The sequence below is a fragment of the Suricata suricatta genome, chromosome 15, assembly GCF_006229205.1.
Source record: "Suricata suricatta isolate VVHF042 chromosome 15, meerkat_22Aug2017_6uvM2_HiC, whole genome shotgun sequence".
In the NCBI taxonomy this organism is placed as follows: Eukaryota; Metazoa; Chordata; class Mammalia; order Carnivora; family Herpestidae; genus Suricata; species Suricata suricatta.
This window is the reverse complement of record NC_043714.1, coordinates 44,732,201-44,746,967: the sequence shown is the minus strand read 5'-3', so window position 1 is coordinate 44,746,967 and position 14,767 is coordinate 44,732,201. Positions and strand designations below refer to the sequence as shown.

The 14,767-nt window shown below is 43.1% G+C and overlaps 1 protein-coding gene across 5 annotated transcripts in view; it reads left to right on the top strand.

Annotated features, from left to right (window-relative positions):
• NCALD (neurocalcin delta) overlaps positions 1-14,767 on the top strand; it is a 278,789-nt gene that overhangs the window by 213,687 nt on the left and 50,335 nt on the right. For 2 of the 5 annotated variants that reach the window (XM_029923724.1, XM_029923726.1), the window contains one exon: positions 3,362-3,437. The exons of the other annotated variants lie outside the window; for them this stretch is intronic. The gene's annotated coding sequence lies outside the window, so the exon portion shown is untranslated. The remainder of the gene's footprint in view (positions 1-3,361; positions 3,438-14,767) is intronic. 5 annotated transcript variants of the gene reach the window in all.

Sequence of the window (14,767 nt, the reverse complement as noted above, 5' to 3'; positions counted from 1 at the left end):
CTGTGAGATCAGACTGCCTGGGTTCGAATCCTGTCTTTATCAGGACGTAGCTACCTTGGGCAAGTTACTGTCTCTCAAATGATCAGTTTTCTGATTTGGAAAACGGGAAAACTGCAACTACCTCATCATTTGTTGGGACAATGAATTGAGATAATATATGATATGACACATAAGTGGTCAACCTCTTAACCTTTTAAGGTAACTAGATCACTGTGAAGTTTTCTTGATTAAAATGAGGTAGACCATTACCTTTGCCTTCAGAGTAACTAATTCTCACAAGGCAGCACAAGGATAGATTTAAGGTAATGAGCCATGTGTTGACTCAGAAGCAAAAGAGTTCATGTATAAAACCTTACAGGAGAGTCCCTTGGCCTCAGAGTTGCAGAGTAAGGCTGTGAGATCCAGGGTCAGTCTGTGTTCTTAGACCAAAGAATGAAAACAGGAACCAGGAAGTCAAATGGGGTTTTGACAAGACTCAGGTCAAAAAGAATGGACAGCTACCAAAGTCAGAAGTTGGAGTATTGGAGCCAAGCCCCAGTGCATTCCATGATCCAGAGACCAGGGAAAGTGCCTAGTGCTTAAGGAGGTGAGTTGAGGAACAGCCTTCCCAAGTTCCCACCCTGTTGGGTGCCAACAGGGCTTCTTTGTTCTCTGTCTCCTTGGAAGGTTACTCAACGCCAAGGAGGTTCTGGAAGTGAGTGTCTTAGCAGGCCTTTTGGACAAGAGTGTATGCTGCTAAGAAAATGTGGTTCTAAATCAGAACCCTCTAACTCTCCTAGAAGACTGTAGACTCATCAGATTTCCCACAGTGGAACCCACAGAAGGTTTGAAGGCAGGTTCTCTAGGATGTTCCACAGTAAACATAATTGCTGAGTGAAGGAAATTTAGCATGCTTCTTAATTAGAGGACTTTTCAGTGCTTTTACTTTGCATGTGAATATCTAAGGGGAATGTAAGTAAGATGTATTTCCCAAACTAATTCAGCCATGGAACCCTTTCTTCTTAGGGCCTAATTTCTATGGCTCTTTTGCCATCTTAACTCCTGAAGCTTTTGCTTTCCTCACTTCTCAGGGGTGTGTGGGATGCTCTGGGGCCTCATTCCAGGTCTCTACCATCTGCATGATAGGAATCTTGTGCCTGTCTTTTTCTTTTCCCTGGCACATAGTTGGGACTCAAATAGTGCCTATTTGTAGAATGATTATTCATTACATGAATGAATGAAACAATCTAGTTACTATTTAGAATTCCAATTCCTGCCATAGAAGGTGCCTAGGGTGTTCAGGGTTAAGTACTCAACTGACCCACTTTTTGTTGGGGGGAGGGGTTTTCTGAGGTTATTTTATTAATAGGACCAAGAATCAGGAAGTGTGAGTTATAGTTTTAATGGTGCCTTTCTTTCCCACTTCAAAACAGTCATGGAAGCAGTTTGCAAAAATGAACCTTCACACATGCAAAATATAATCTTAATGATTCCTTTAGGAGTCAGACCCATCTGTTAATTTTCTCCCATGCCCTTTAGCATCTAGTCTGATCTTTTCTGAGAATCAAGGCATGTGCAGTAAAGGCTACCCCCAAGTATGTTTTATAGCCATAGTCTTTGCAAGTTGAAGTGGAGAAGGGAGGAGAACCTGGGTGGTTCAGTTGGTTAAACATCTGACTTCGGCTCAGGTCTTGATCTCATGGTTCATGGGTTCGAGCCCTGCGCTGGGCTCTGTGCTGACAGCTCAGAGCCTGGAGCCTGTCTTCAGATCCTGTGCCTCCCTCTCTCTCTGACCCTCCCCTGCTCATGCTGTCTCTCTCTCTCTCTCTCCCTCTCTCTCTCTCTCTCCCTCTCTCTCAAAAAATAAATTTAAAAAACATTAAAAAATATTAAGTGGAGAAGAGAGATGGAACAAGAATGGGCCATTTTCTTTGACTGTTTTATAGGAGGTAGCGTTTATTTTCAGCAGCTTCCCAAATAAGAAAAGCTTTTCTTCTATGTTTTGTGCAACTGCATCCCAGGAACGATGCATTTTGTTAAGTTTTCATCCAGGCTGAGCCACCTTGACTTGCTCACCTGGAGGTATTATGACGCTAAAGTAGCTCCTGCTAAAAGGCCCCATCAGGCACAGTGCAACCAAAGCACTGCTCTGCAGAGACAGAGCTTGTTACTGCTGTGGGGTTCACCCACCTGCACTTACCGGATGGCAGTTCACTTTTTATTTTTGTATTTTGAAGAGGGTGGGCAGAAGGAGAGCAAGCTACTTGATAGGGAAGAATTGGAACTTATATCAGATCCACAGGCTCCAATGACTAGGAAAGAAAACTCCTTCGTTTGAACTCTTGTGCATTGTAACTTACGTTTGACCTGGGGAGTTAAATTCAAACCTTATCAATAGACACAGTAATGTATAAAAATACGGTGGCTATATTATCTTAACCCTGAATCATAATAACACATAACACGGTCTAAAGATTTTATCTTCTTTAAAACATTTTATATTAATAGCTTCCAACCAGTAAAAGGATTCAACCACTTTTAGTTTTAGATTAAACAAATCGCTGTGTTGAAAATAGAAGTATTAGAAATCATGACTATTGGGAAATCTGGGCTGTGACTGTTTCTGCCCCGTGCTCTGGGGGAGAAGAAGAGACTTGGAAGTTTCTACTGTTTGCCAAGTGGGTCAAGAGTCCGGTCATCCCAGATGACAGCTGGCACACAGAGACAAGCCACTCGCTCTAACTTTATTTTTTCCTGGTAAAGAAATAGCAACTATTTGTCAGCCTACTTCTTTGCGGAAAGCAACAACGTGTTTGTGTAGTGATTCTGGAACTTTTAATCATGTGTTTGGTGTAAACTGTTACTATCAGAGAGTAAGAAGGAGCCTGTTTACCAGGGGACCCCAGGTAATGGGGGAAATCCAGAAAAAGAAAATAATCACAAAAATGTTGCCTAACGAGTAGAATGCCAGCTTCAGATCAGATTTCTTTAACAGACTTAGCCTCATGTGCCAGGCACCTACAGCTGTTTGGAGCTCTTGACTGGAGAAATGAATAACACAAGAGAACCAACTAGTATGCCTTTGGCCATTTCAAAGCAGTCCAGTATTGACAGAGAAATATCAATTATTGTGGTGTCCGGTTGGAGAGCACAAAAATACACAGCAGGTTTTCCAAAAACCAAAGCCTACTCTCTGTAATGTGTGGCCACAAAGGGATGTATTTCTGAAATCTGATCTTTCCTGGCTTATTCAAATAACAATAGTGATGGTCAGGAACCTTCCCGAGCTACGGACTCTTTTTTGTGCTCAGTGACCTGGACAACAAAAGCCTCATCAGTCTGCTAATGATCTTCACTCTGCTGTTCGAATTCTGTTCCCCAGCTGCTGGTTCTTCCATCAGTGCTTGTCTGTTCTCCGCTCGGTCCGCCTGGCCAGCGTCATCCAGAGTTCTGTGAATGTAAGTGGCTCAGCCTTGGTTAATTAGGTTATTTGATTTCTTTTCTCTCTGGTGGCTAATTTTGTTTGAGATTTCACAGTGCTTCTAAATTTATATTTGTAAACAAACAGGGACACTCTTTAAGTCAGTTATGTGAATCAAAATTTGAACCTTCATACAATCGACCTCATGAAAGTTGCTGTTATAGGTGAGTGTTGAAAATGTTCACAAGGGTCTCGGCAAAAAAGGAAATTTGCAGTCGTTTCCAGTCATGCCTGTCTGTTGCTGATTCGTAAAGCTGTAGGTCAATGAATGAATGTTTATCAGTTAGAGGATAGTGTACCTAGATTATTTTCCAAGGGAAAGGAACGTGGCCTTCTACTCTGAGGTTTTGGAAATATGCAGAGTTTACAGGCAGTGTTCAATTAAAAGCTCACAGGCAGTATATTATGATTCATTTTCTTTATGAAGAGGGAGAACCAGATCAATTAGGACATCACTGATGGGCTCTTTGAAGCACCAGGACACATGAATCTTATGGATTCAAATAAATTTGCTATAGGACTTCAGGTTTATGCCAGACAATATTGTTATAGGACACTTGGGATGTGGACATTGTGTTAGTTTCCTATGACAGCTATAACAGATCCCCACAAATGTAGGGCCTGAAACAACAGATTTATCACCTTACAATTCTAGAGGTCAGAAGCCTACAATGGGTCAACAGAACAGAGTTCCCTTCTGGAAACTCTGGGGGAGTTTCTTTCTTTGCCTGTTCTAGCTTCCGGACATTGCCTGTATCACTCTGACCTCTTGCTTCTGCTGTCACATCTTCTCCTCTGAGTCTAACACACCTGGCCCCACCTTATGAGCATCCTTGAGATAACCCTGGGCCCAGCTGGATCACCCAGGATAAGCTTCCTGTCGCAAGATTCTTGGCTTAATCATATCTGCAAAACCTCTTATGCCATATAAGGTGACATATTCCCAGGTCTCAGAGCTTAGGACATAGACGTCTTTGAGGCTCCTTATTTCTGCCTACCACACATAAAATAATACACCCTTTCTTATCAGTTTTCTCATTGGTCTTCTGGGGAAGTTGAAGGCGTTCACTGCTACTATGGCCTGCAGGGGAGGGCTGTGGATTTGCATGTGCCATGCTACAGAAAGCATGCTGCTTCTCCTCAGAGAAGAAAGTCTGCTATGAAATCCGCTCTGTCCAAGGGAGGCTTCCAGTGGGCACCACATTGGTGTTCTGTCCATTTCCACCAAGGTCTTGCAAGTGTATCATGTAACTCATTACATAGGATCAAAAGCTGTGGTGGAACATTCATAAGCATCAAGGCTCTAGGGGGCACTTGGCTGGCTCAGTCAGTAGAGCGTGCAACTCTTGATCTTGGGATCATGAGTTCAAGCCCCACGTTGGGCATAGTGCTTATTAAAAATAAGACAAACCAAAAAAAATCTCAAAAAACCAAATAAGCACCAGGACTCTAGTACCCAGCATGTAGTTAGGCATATATGGCTGGCATGTAGTTGTGTCCAGTGAGTAGCGGTCATGGTGGCAGGGCAGAGAGCCCTGGGAGGCCAAAGCCATTCCACGCTAATGAACGAAACAGGCCACCAGCATCATGCAAGGGCTCGTGGAATGCTGCATTGTCTTTTTTTTTTGAGAGAGAGAGAGTGAGCAGGGAAGAGACAGAGGGGGAGAGAGAGAGAATCCCAATCAGGTGCCATACTGCCAGCACAGAGCCCAGTGCAGAGCTCGAACCCACAAACCATGAGACCATGACCTGAGCCAGAACCAGGAATTGGATGCTTAACTGACCGAGCCATCCCGGGGAATGCTGCATTTTCATTGAATGTGTGGCATTTGCAGATGCAGTCTGAGAGCTGAGTAGTAAGACCCAGAAATGGGAAGGTAAATCCAATGGAGTGAAGTTAGAGTAAGATGGATCATGACCTTCTCAACATCTCTGGGGAAGAGGAGGACCCCAGAGGGTCTCAGTCAGCTCAGTCCTTAGGCAGTTCCTTAAACTGTGCTGGATAGGCTGACAATGGCTGACTCCTGATCCTTTGTCAAATTTACAGCTGTACAAATCATCATTTGCTTGCTGACTTACTACTACAAAATGGGTAATACCATTTTATTTCGGAATGTGGCTTCAGCTTTAGTCTCACTAATCCACTTTATTGTCATCCTAAATCTCGATTTTAAAAACCTTCTCCAGGTGTTGTTAGATATATGAATTTGGAGCAAGTGCATTCTACCTACTGAAAGCACTAATGTTTATTGAATATTTACTCTGTGCCAGACATCGCATTGTGCTAGCTGCCTAAAATAGTTTTCGTTATTTATAACTTGAAATAATGCTATTATTATTCTCCTTGATATTACAGATGACAAACCTGAGAGTTCTAAAGTCTAAATAATTTGTCAAACTTACAGAACTTGTAAATGGTGGAGCTAGGAATCCAATCTAGATTTTTCTGTCCTCAAGTCCCCCAAATCTAGGCACTTAAAGGGAGAAAAACCAAGTGACAATAAAATGCTATCAGAAACAACTACTTCTAAAATGGAAAATATCCATAAATGGAAAAAAATGAGTTGCAGAATTTTATGTAGTTATGATTCAATTTTTGTAAACTAAATAAGAATGTGTATATGTGTATATATGGTAGTTATATGTGTTATATATTAATATATATTTTACATACATGTGTATTTTACATGCATGTCTATTTTTAGGTATATACGTATTTATATCTATGTAGAGCTTTTTTGAAAACACATGCACATGTGAAAAATGCACATGCATACATGTGCACAGACCTTCTCACACAACTCTAAGAAGTTAAGGTCAGGAATCTCTAACATACATGTGTTACATATAGAAAATAATCTGGAAGGATATGCACAAATTATTAATCATGCTCTTTGAGGGATGGAATTGTTAGAAAATTTTCACATTATCCTTTAATTTTGTCTGTATTGGTTGAATTTGTTTCCAATGAAGAGCATGCGTTATTTCTAGAATCAAGAAAAAAATGTTTAAGATTATGAATGAAGTTCAGTTGTTTTCAACGTTAAAACGGAATCTGCTGCTTAGTTTTCTTCTGGTGACCAGGTTTCTAATAACGTGGGTTTGTGTCAACGCAGAGCTGACGGAGAGCCCTCTGAAAAACTGTAAAGAACGCCTTTGTGATATGCAGTGAATTCGGTACTATGGACTATTTTGTCAAAAAAAACAATAAAACACAAATAAAACAACCGCTTTTCATAAAAGTTAATCACTGAACAAAGTAGGTGTGTGGGCGGCACCATAAAGGGCATTTCTGAAAGCGTATCTGTGTTCTGCACTGTGTACAAGAAAGGTGTGCAAGGCTTCTGGTGGAGCTCTCCGTGTGAGCGTTAAAGCCCCCGTTCGGCCTGCTCACGTTTGCTCTGTAAGAACCGCACGGAAGACGAAAGCCAGGTTAGTGCTACATTGCCCGGGAAAAGAGCTATGCAAATTATCCTTGAGCTACAGTTTGAAATGACCTCTTAATCCTCATTGCAAGCCGGTCTGGCACTAATTGAAATGGCTGTTTCTAGGGTGTCCTGTCTTGACTGAGGGTTTCCTTGAACTCCTCACCCGCACACTCTTGCTGTCCCTTGAGTTGACACGTCAGGATCGTCCTCTTGTACAATAGCACTGGGTCGGGAAGACACTCTCTCTCCTCATCCCTCCCCCTCCCTCAGAGATACAGCCTCTTTCTCTTCAGCGCATAGAATTTCCATATAGCTGTATAATCCAGTCTGATTCTCAGCATGAACAAAGGTTCCAGGAGCACCTTACTTTTTGCTAAGCAAAAAAAAAAAAATTATAATTATACATTTTTTAAGAGGAATCAGTAATATTGCAGCCTGATCTAATCTTGGTATATTGGATTTTTGGACGTGTTAGGGTTTAACAATAGCCAGAGACCCCAGGAGTTCTCACTGTCAAGGGCAGCAATGAGCCTCTTCCCCCAGCACCCCGTCTCCAGAACAGTGTCCTTCTCAGCTCAGTGTGGCGGCAGGAGAAGCTGCAGATGTGTATGAAGCTTCCTGGGTTTGTACCAGTGTGCCAGGCGAGAGAGGGCAGGAGGTCTCACCACTGTGCTGCCTGATCTGAAAATAGAATTTGCACACGACTGTCTGTTCCTCTCCTTGGGTGTTATGGGAGCACCGTGTGTGGGAGTCCGTGTAAGGATATTGTGTTATCCGCTGCCTTCCTAACAGCTGGGGTGAGCAAAGGATATAAATCGCTTTGCACAGTGCCCTGCACAGTTAGGAGCTTCCTGCCTTCCCTGAACATCCTGACAGCTGACACTTGCCTGGGACCCTTGCAGGCCTGGTCTCCCCACGGGACGCAGGCTCCCTGAGTAGCAGTCTCTGTGACGGGAAGCAGTAAATATACTATAGTGATAAAGTCCCGTTTTCAAGTTAGAACAACCCGGGATTAAATCCTGACACAGCCACTTACTGAATGTAGTTTTATAAAGTTTCTCACTTTCTCTTAACATCTGTTTCCTTGTATGAAAGACAGAGGTATTAACATCTGATTGCAAAACCATTGGGAGGATTAAATAGGGTGTCCTGTGGAAAGCACCCAGCACAACAGCAAGTCCTCCGTAAATGACAGCTAGAGGTATTACTAACATGCTGTTAGCGCTCTCATTTAAAAGAAAAAAAAAAAGAGGGGGGTGCTGGGCTCCTGGGTGCCTCAGTCAGTTGAACGACCGACTTTGACTCAGATCATAATCTTGTAGTTCATGAGTTCAAGCCCCACATTGGATTCACTGTTGTTAGTGCAGAGCCCACTTCATATCCTCTTTATCTGCCCTTCCCCAACTTGTGCTCATATGTGCTCGCTCGCTCTCTTTCAAAACTAAATTTAAAAGCTAAAAAAAAAATCCTTCTTTTGGCCCTCTTTCCTTTGCCAACAACTGTCCTGTTTTTTGCATCCCTTATGAGTAAAACTCTTCCAACGAGGGCGCATACTCACTGTCTCCCAACTTCTCTTCTCATGTTTACTCCTAAGCCCACTCCACCAGGCTTTGACCCCCACCTCTATAATGCTTTTGTTCTCATCAAGGTCACTGGTGGCCACTGCATTGCCGAGTGCACCAATGGCAGTGACCAGTCGGCAGCATTTGATAGAAGAGAACACTCCTTCCTCGTTGATGTGATTTTCACCTTGGCTTTGGGACAGCGTACTTCCTTGATTTCCTCGTCTCAGTGGCTGCTCCTTTTTAATCTCCATGGCTAAAGTACCCGACATTTAGACATTGCAGGGACCCAGGATTCAGAAATTATTCCTCTTTTCTATCAATATTTATTCCCAGTCTTCTGGCTTTAAATACTGTCTTTGCCAAGGATTCCAAAATATGTATTACCAGCCCTACACTCAGTTCCAGACTCCAGACTCCTATCCAAATGCCTACTGGACTCTTCCCTTGAATATCTAGCACCACACATTAATCGGGTTCTCTAAAGACACAGAACCAATAGGATGTATATATGTACCAATAAGATGTCTGTATGTATGCATGTATGTATATATGCATGCATGCATGTATGCTTATTATTATAAGAATTACAGATACAGGCAGGTCCCAAGGTGCATAGGGTGAGTTGGCAAGCTGGAGAGGAGAGCTGATAGTTTGGTGCTAAAGGCCTGAGAATGGGGAGAGCCAATGATTTAGTGCTTGTCTGAAGACCAGCAGGCTGGAGAACCAGGAAGAGCTGATATTTCAGTTTGAGTCTAAAAGCAGGAAAAAAGCCCATGGCTCAGTTTAAAGACAGTCAGGCAGGAAGAATTCTCTCTTACTTGGGGAAGAGTCAGCCTTTTTTTTTTTTCTATTCAGGCCTTCACTTGATTGGATGAGGCCCACCCACATCTGCTGTAGTCAGTGTACTTATTCAAATGTTGATTGCATCCAAAAGCACCCTCACAAAAACACGCAGAATAGTGTAACACCAAATACCTGGGCACCTTGTAGCCACGACTGATCTTTAGGACAAAAGTTACTCTGCCCACATCTTCCCATGTTATTGGTTGACAACGACATCCTTCCGGTTGTCTTGAGCCAGAAACCTTGGAGACACCTTTGACTCCTCACTTCCTCGCAAATCTCACGCCCAGCCTGTCAGAAACTCCTGTCTACCTTCAAAATATATCCAGAAATCAACCACAGCCTGCCACGTCCACTGTGACTTCCCTAACCTGAGCCACTGTCACTGCTCACGGAGGACTGTTGTGAGAACCATACTTAAAATTGCTGCCACCAGGAGCGCCTGGGTGGCTCAGCCAATTAAGCCTCTGGCTTAGACTCAGATCATGATCTCAGGGTTCCTGAATTCGAGCCCTGCGTCCTGCTCTGTGCTGACAGCTCAGATCCTGGAGCCATCTTCTGATTCTGTGTCTCCCTCTCCCTCTCTGCCCCTCCCCAACTCGTGCTGTCTCTCTGTCTCTCTCTCAAAAATAAATAAACATCAAAAATATATATGTGAAATTATGGCTACCAGTTGCCTTGCTCTCCTTTGCTCTGATTTTATCCTCTTAAGAATATACTCTTCTCACCTTTTATAGGCCATATAATTTCCTTATTCATTCTGATTGTAGTATTTCTGCCTCAGGTAAGTTGCCTAGAATAGTGTCTGATGTGTAGAATACATGCAATCAATGTTGGTTGAATGAATTGCCAACGTAGAGATGAGTAAACTCTGAGGCTAAAGGAAGTAAGAATTTGCCAAGGTGACACAGGCAATAGGGGGTAAAGTGATTCTAAAATGGTACTTAACAGAGTCACAGGCAAGAGGCTCCAATATTAGGTAAGTTTCTGCAGTACTGTTGCTGGGCGTTCTTTTCCATTTTTTATTAAAAGTAAACCATATCCAGATAGCGTCCATAGACCAGTACTAACTTACATGATTATGCTTGACCATAGAGACATGAATAATTTTCTTATTCTTATCTCTGTGCCTTTTGGTCATGTGATAAAATCCTCATGAAATATTTTCATCTTTCATACACCAGCAGATTACTGTTATGTTCCACATGGCTCTTTGTCGTTGTTATGCTTTTAAGAAGCTAAGCCAGTCGTCACTCTAGAGTTTTCCTTATAAGTTAATCTTTTTCTTTTCTTATAATACGTATAATGATATTGAAGGATTCCACAAGAACAAAGGGGGATTTTTGTTAACTATATCTCTGTAACATCATGTGCAAATATGAGGTGAGCATTTATTCTGTATGGACTCTGTGATTGGGTTGGGGAAATAAAGATCTCAGAAATTCCTAGTCGAATAGGGAAAATGTATGTATGTTTGTTGGGATAGTGATTCAGCTGTTTCAACAGAAACTATATAATAGTGGTTTAAATAAGACAAAAGGATCCTCTCTCTCTCTCTGTCTCTGTCTCCAACTGGTAAGCAATCAGGGAGAGGAGATGATCCCCAGAGTCATCTGGTGCCCAGCTCCTTCCATAGTGTTGCCCACCATTCTCTACTATGTTCTCATGATGGTAGAGTTTAGTTCACACTCCCACATACACATTCTAGGCCCTGGCAAGGGGGGATGGGTAGGAAAAGTAAGCAAGTGGCTTCTTTTAAGGATATGACCTGGAAGTTTGCACTCCTATTGGACAGAACTTAGTCCATAGTGTTGCCCACCATTCTCTACTATGTTCTCATGATGGTAGAGTTTAGTTCACACTCCCACATACACATTCTAGGCCCTGGCAAGGGGGGATGGGTAGGAAAAGTAAGCAAGTGGCTTCTTTTAAGGATATGACCTGGAAGTTTGCACTCCTATTGGACAGAACTTAGTCTCATGGCCATACTGAAGACAAACCAAGAAATGCCATCTCGAGCTACATGCCCAGCTTGAGAAACTCTCTTACTAAAAGGAAGGAGAGATTGACATTGGGAGATAAGTGAAAGTCCCTACTGACCCATGTCTATGAATATTTTTGCTACCTCCAATTAAATTAGGTCACGAAGGGCAGAGCTCCACCTTCCATGCTCAGCACCTTGCATATTGAGCATGTTCAATAAATATTTGTTGATTGGGCGGTTTGGTTAATACACTGTCATCCAAGAGACTTTATGGAGAGTTCTTCTTATAATGCGCCAAACAAACACTATTCAATCCCAGGGTAAATACCTAAGAGGAATAAATGTCAAAGGGAACATTGTCGGAGATAGGTTCTCTGTACACCCACCACTTCGTGCTAAGCCAGAGAGGCCGCCTGATGGAAAACAGACACGAGGCAGACCAAATGGGTTCATGTTCCTGCTAGCCTCCTGCTTCATGAATGCACGCACAGATTAAGCTACTGTCCCACTAAATTTGCTGGCTGAATGTTGAGACCCAGAAGCCAGAGGTAAGTGTGGTTTCATGGCATACTTTCTCAACTCATCATGTTTCATGGAAACAGGGATCCCAGACTTCCCCTCCCCCAAGTAGCTGTTAGGCTGGTAGGATTGTTTCATAAGGAAATGAAAATGGATCCTGCTGAAGGAAGTAAATAGAGCAGCAGTAAAGCGTCCCTCCCCCTGAATCTGAACATCTGTTCAAACTTTTCATGGCTCCCATGAGGAAAGGATGGAGCGCAAGGCTTCAAGCTATAAAGGAAAAACCTCATCCACTTGCTCTCTGTTAACTGGCAATCTATAATCATTGGAACTGAACTGGCCCTGGGTTTATCTCTACGATGCCTTTGAAGGAAGTCCAGCCTGAATAAATAAATATGGTAAACACGATTCGAAGGAATGATATTTATCGTATTCATGAGAGCCAATCTTGCAGGGCTTAATTTCATGAACTATTGAATTTATTTTATTAAAAAAAAATTTTTTTTTACATTTATTCATTTTTGAGACAGAGAGACAGACCACAAGTGGGAGAGGGGCAGAGAGAGAGGGAGACACAGAATTGGAAGCAGGCTCCAGGCTCCAAGCCATCGGCACAGAGCCCGACAAGAGGCTTGAACCCACAAACTGTGAGATCATGACCTAAGCCGAAGTCAGATGCCCAACCGACTGAGCCACCCAGGCGCCCCAATGAGCTATTGAGTTTAAATGGCTGCTGCTTATGCCTAGCGAGACAGTGAGTAGCAGAGGGCATGGCCAGCTACACCCCAGTTTGAAACTTGGGGTTAAAATGAAGTCGAGTTGCTTTATAGATGTGAAAGAATCAGCTTCTGCTCTATGGGTTTGGAATTTCACAAATGCACACTGGCCTTTGTGCATTTCTCTGAATTAGCCAGGAGTTTGCTGCATCTGGTAAAGACTTGTCAGACGCTGTCTCAGAATCTCCTAATCCACATGTCGGTTTGCATTTGCTTTAGGATGAACAGACTACCTTCACCCTCCTGTTGTCATCTCTCCTTCCCAGAATATTTAGCGGGATGGCCTTTGGCCAATCCTTTTCTTCTCCTAGCATGGAAGGCTCCAAATGGCTGGCTGCTGAGCGGGGCCCCCAGCTGGCTCCTGTTTCCAGCTGCTTCGGGGTCCACTGGCCTGGAGGTAAAGCTGCAGTGGTAGGCACTGTAAAAATAAAGTCTGGTGCTAGCCAGGCCAGCCAAGCAGCGTGGGAGGAGTGGAAAATCCGGGCTATGTGTTCTCAGTGTGACAAGTATCTGAGGTGTTCCGCCGGGAGAAATGGGTGAGATGGTCTCCAGCCAGGCCTGATCTGTGTACTATCTATCAGTGGGTAGCTCTTAGAAAGTCCTGTCAGAACCAGGCTGAGGGGACTGGACCCATAGCCTTGGGTTAGCTTGTTTATGGACCACCTTCTGGACTAACCTCTTGGGGTCTGGTGTGGCCTTGGAAACTCACTTGGCACAATGCAGGCGTGGTTGACCTGTACTGAATAACTGAGGGAGAATTAAGTGTGGCGGTGTTTAATCGCCAACCAGGGCAGACTTTCCTCTGATGGGAGCTATTGATGATACATTTTTACCCAACTCTCTGAGCATCTGATATTACTACCTAAGTCAAGCTTTGGGAGTTAGCTATACATTTTCACTTTTTTTTTTTTCACAAGGGAAGGAAAAAATTTGTGACTGCTCCCCTTGGAAATTCAGTCAGGAAACCTGAAACTTTGGTGACATTTCTTGGTCTTCTTTGGGGATGTGTGTCTAGCTTTATGGCTCTCTACTCCGTGCTCTTCAGAACTCCTTGCTGTACTGGTGAACTGACGTGTAAGAGTAGGAAAGAAAACAGCCCTCCCCAGCCCTGAGAGTACCCAGGTCCTGGGATATACTCAAGGCCAACCTGAAGTTCAGAGAGAGCTCTTTCCAGAGAGGGGGCGGGGCAACGGGGAAATGCTTGTTTTTTTCATTTTACTGCTTACAATCTCCCCTGTGTGCGAGGGGATTAAAGGCAAGTCTCTGTCTCTCTTGCACCTCCCCCTTTGCTTCTTTATCCCTCCCTCCCACCACCTTCTCTTTCTCTCAGTTTCCTTGTCTTTAAAGACACTGACAACCTTCCTGGCATGTCGCCTAGGCTTAGAAGACAGAATCTTTGTGAAAATTTCTTCTAGCCATTGGCATGGAAGCACTGTATAAATCAGCAAGACACTTTGTTGTAAAACTTTCTCATTATCAACATTCACTACTGTTTCATTTTATGAATGCTTCTTTGTCTTCCAAAAAGCATTTCAGATTAGGCAATGCTATTATTGAAAATGTGGGAGGTTTCTGCCTGTATGCTTGGCTGGTTGAATCGAGATGGCTGCCATGTGTATTACAATGCCAGGTTCTTATTGATGAATTAAAAATAATAATTTATGGAGGAGGTTGGAGGTGGAAGTGGAGATTCAACTTCCTTATCCAATCAAGTCACTGGATTTGTTCTTTCTAGGTAAAAGGGCTTTGAGATCTACATGTGGCTCAACTATCTGATGGACTAATATAGAGCTTTTTCCTGTTATTGGATGCATAGATTCCAACTCAATTACCTAAGAAATTCCAATTGCATTCCCTCTGTGTTAGTGCTATGCTGAGTACCACAGGTATGCAGATACATAAGAATCAGCCTTGCTTTTGAGTTGTTCATAATCCCTCCAAGGAACTTTCATGGTCAATAGCAACTCTCCTCCTATAATGTGGTGAGCACTAGCTAAAGACAAATGTCGGGGGGGGGGGGGTGAGGTGAAGTGGGAGACAATATATTTGGTGGGTAAAACACCTGGTCTTTGATGGCAGATGTATGGGGTTAAATGCTGGATCTAGCATTATCAAAAAGTGCACAAGTTAGGGAATGAATTAATGCCCAACTTTCATTGTTATTACTGGGATTTTAAAAAAATACTGGAATG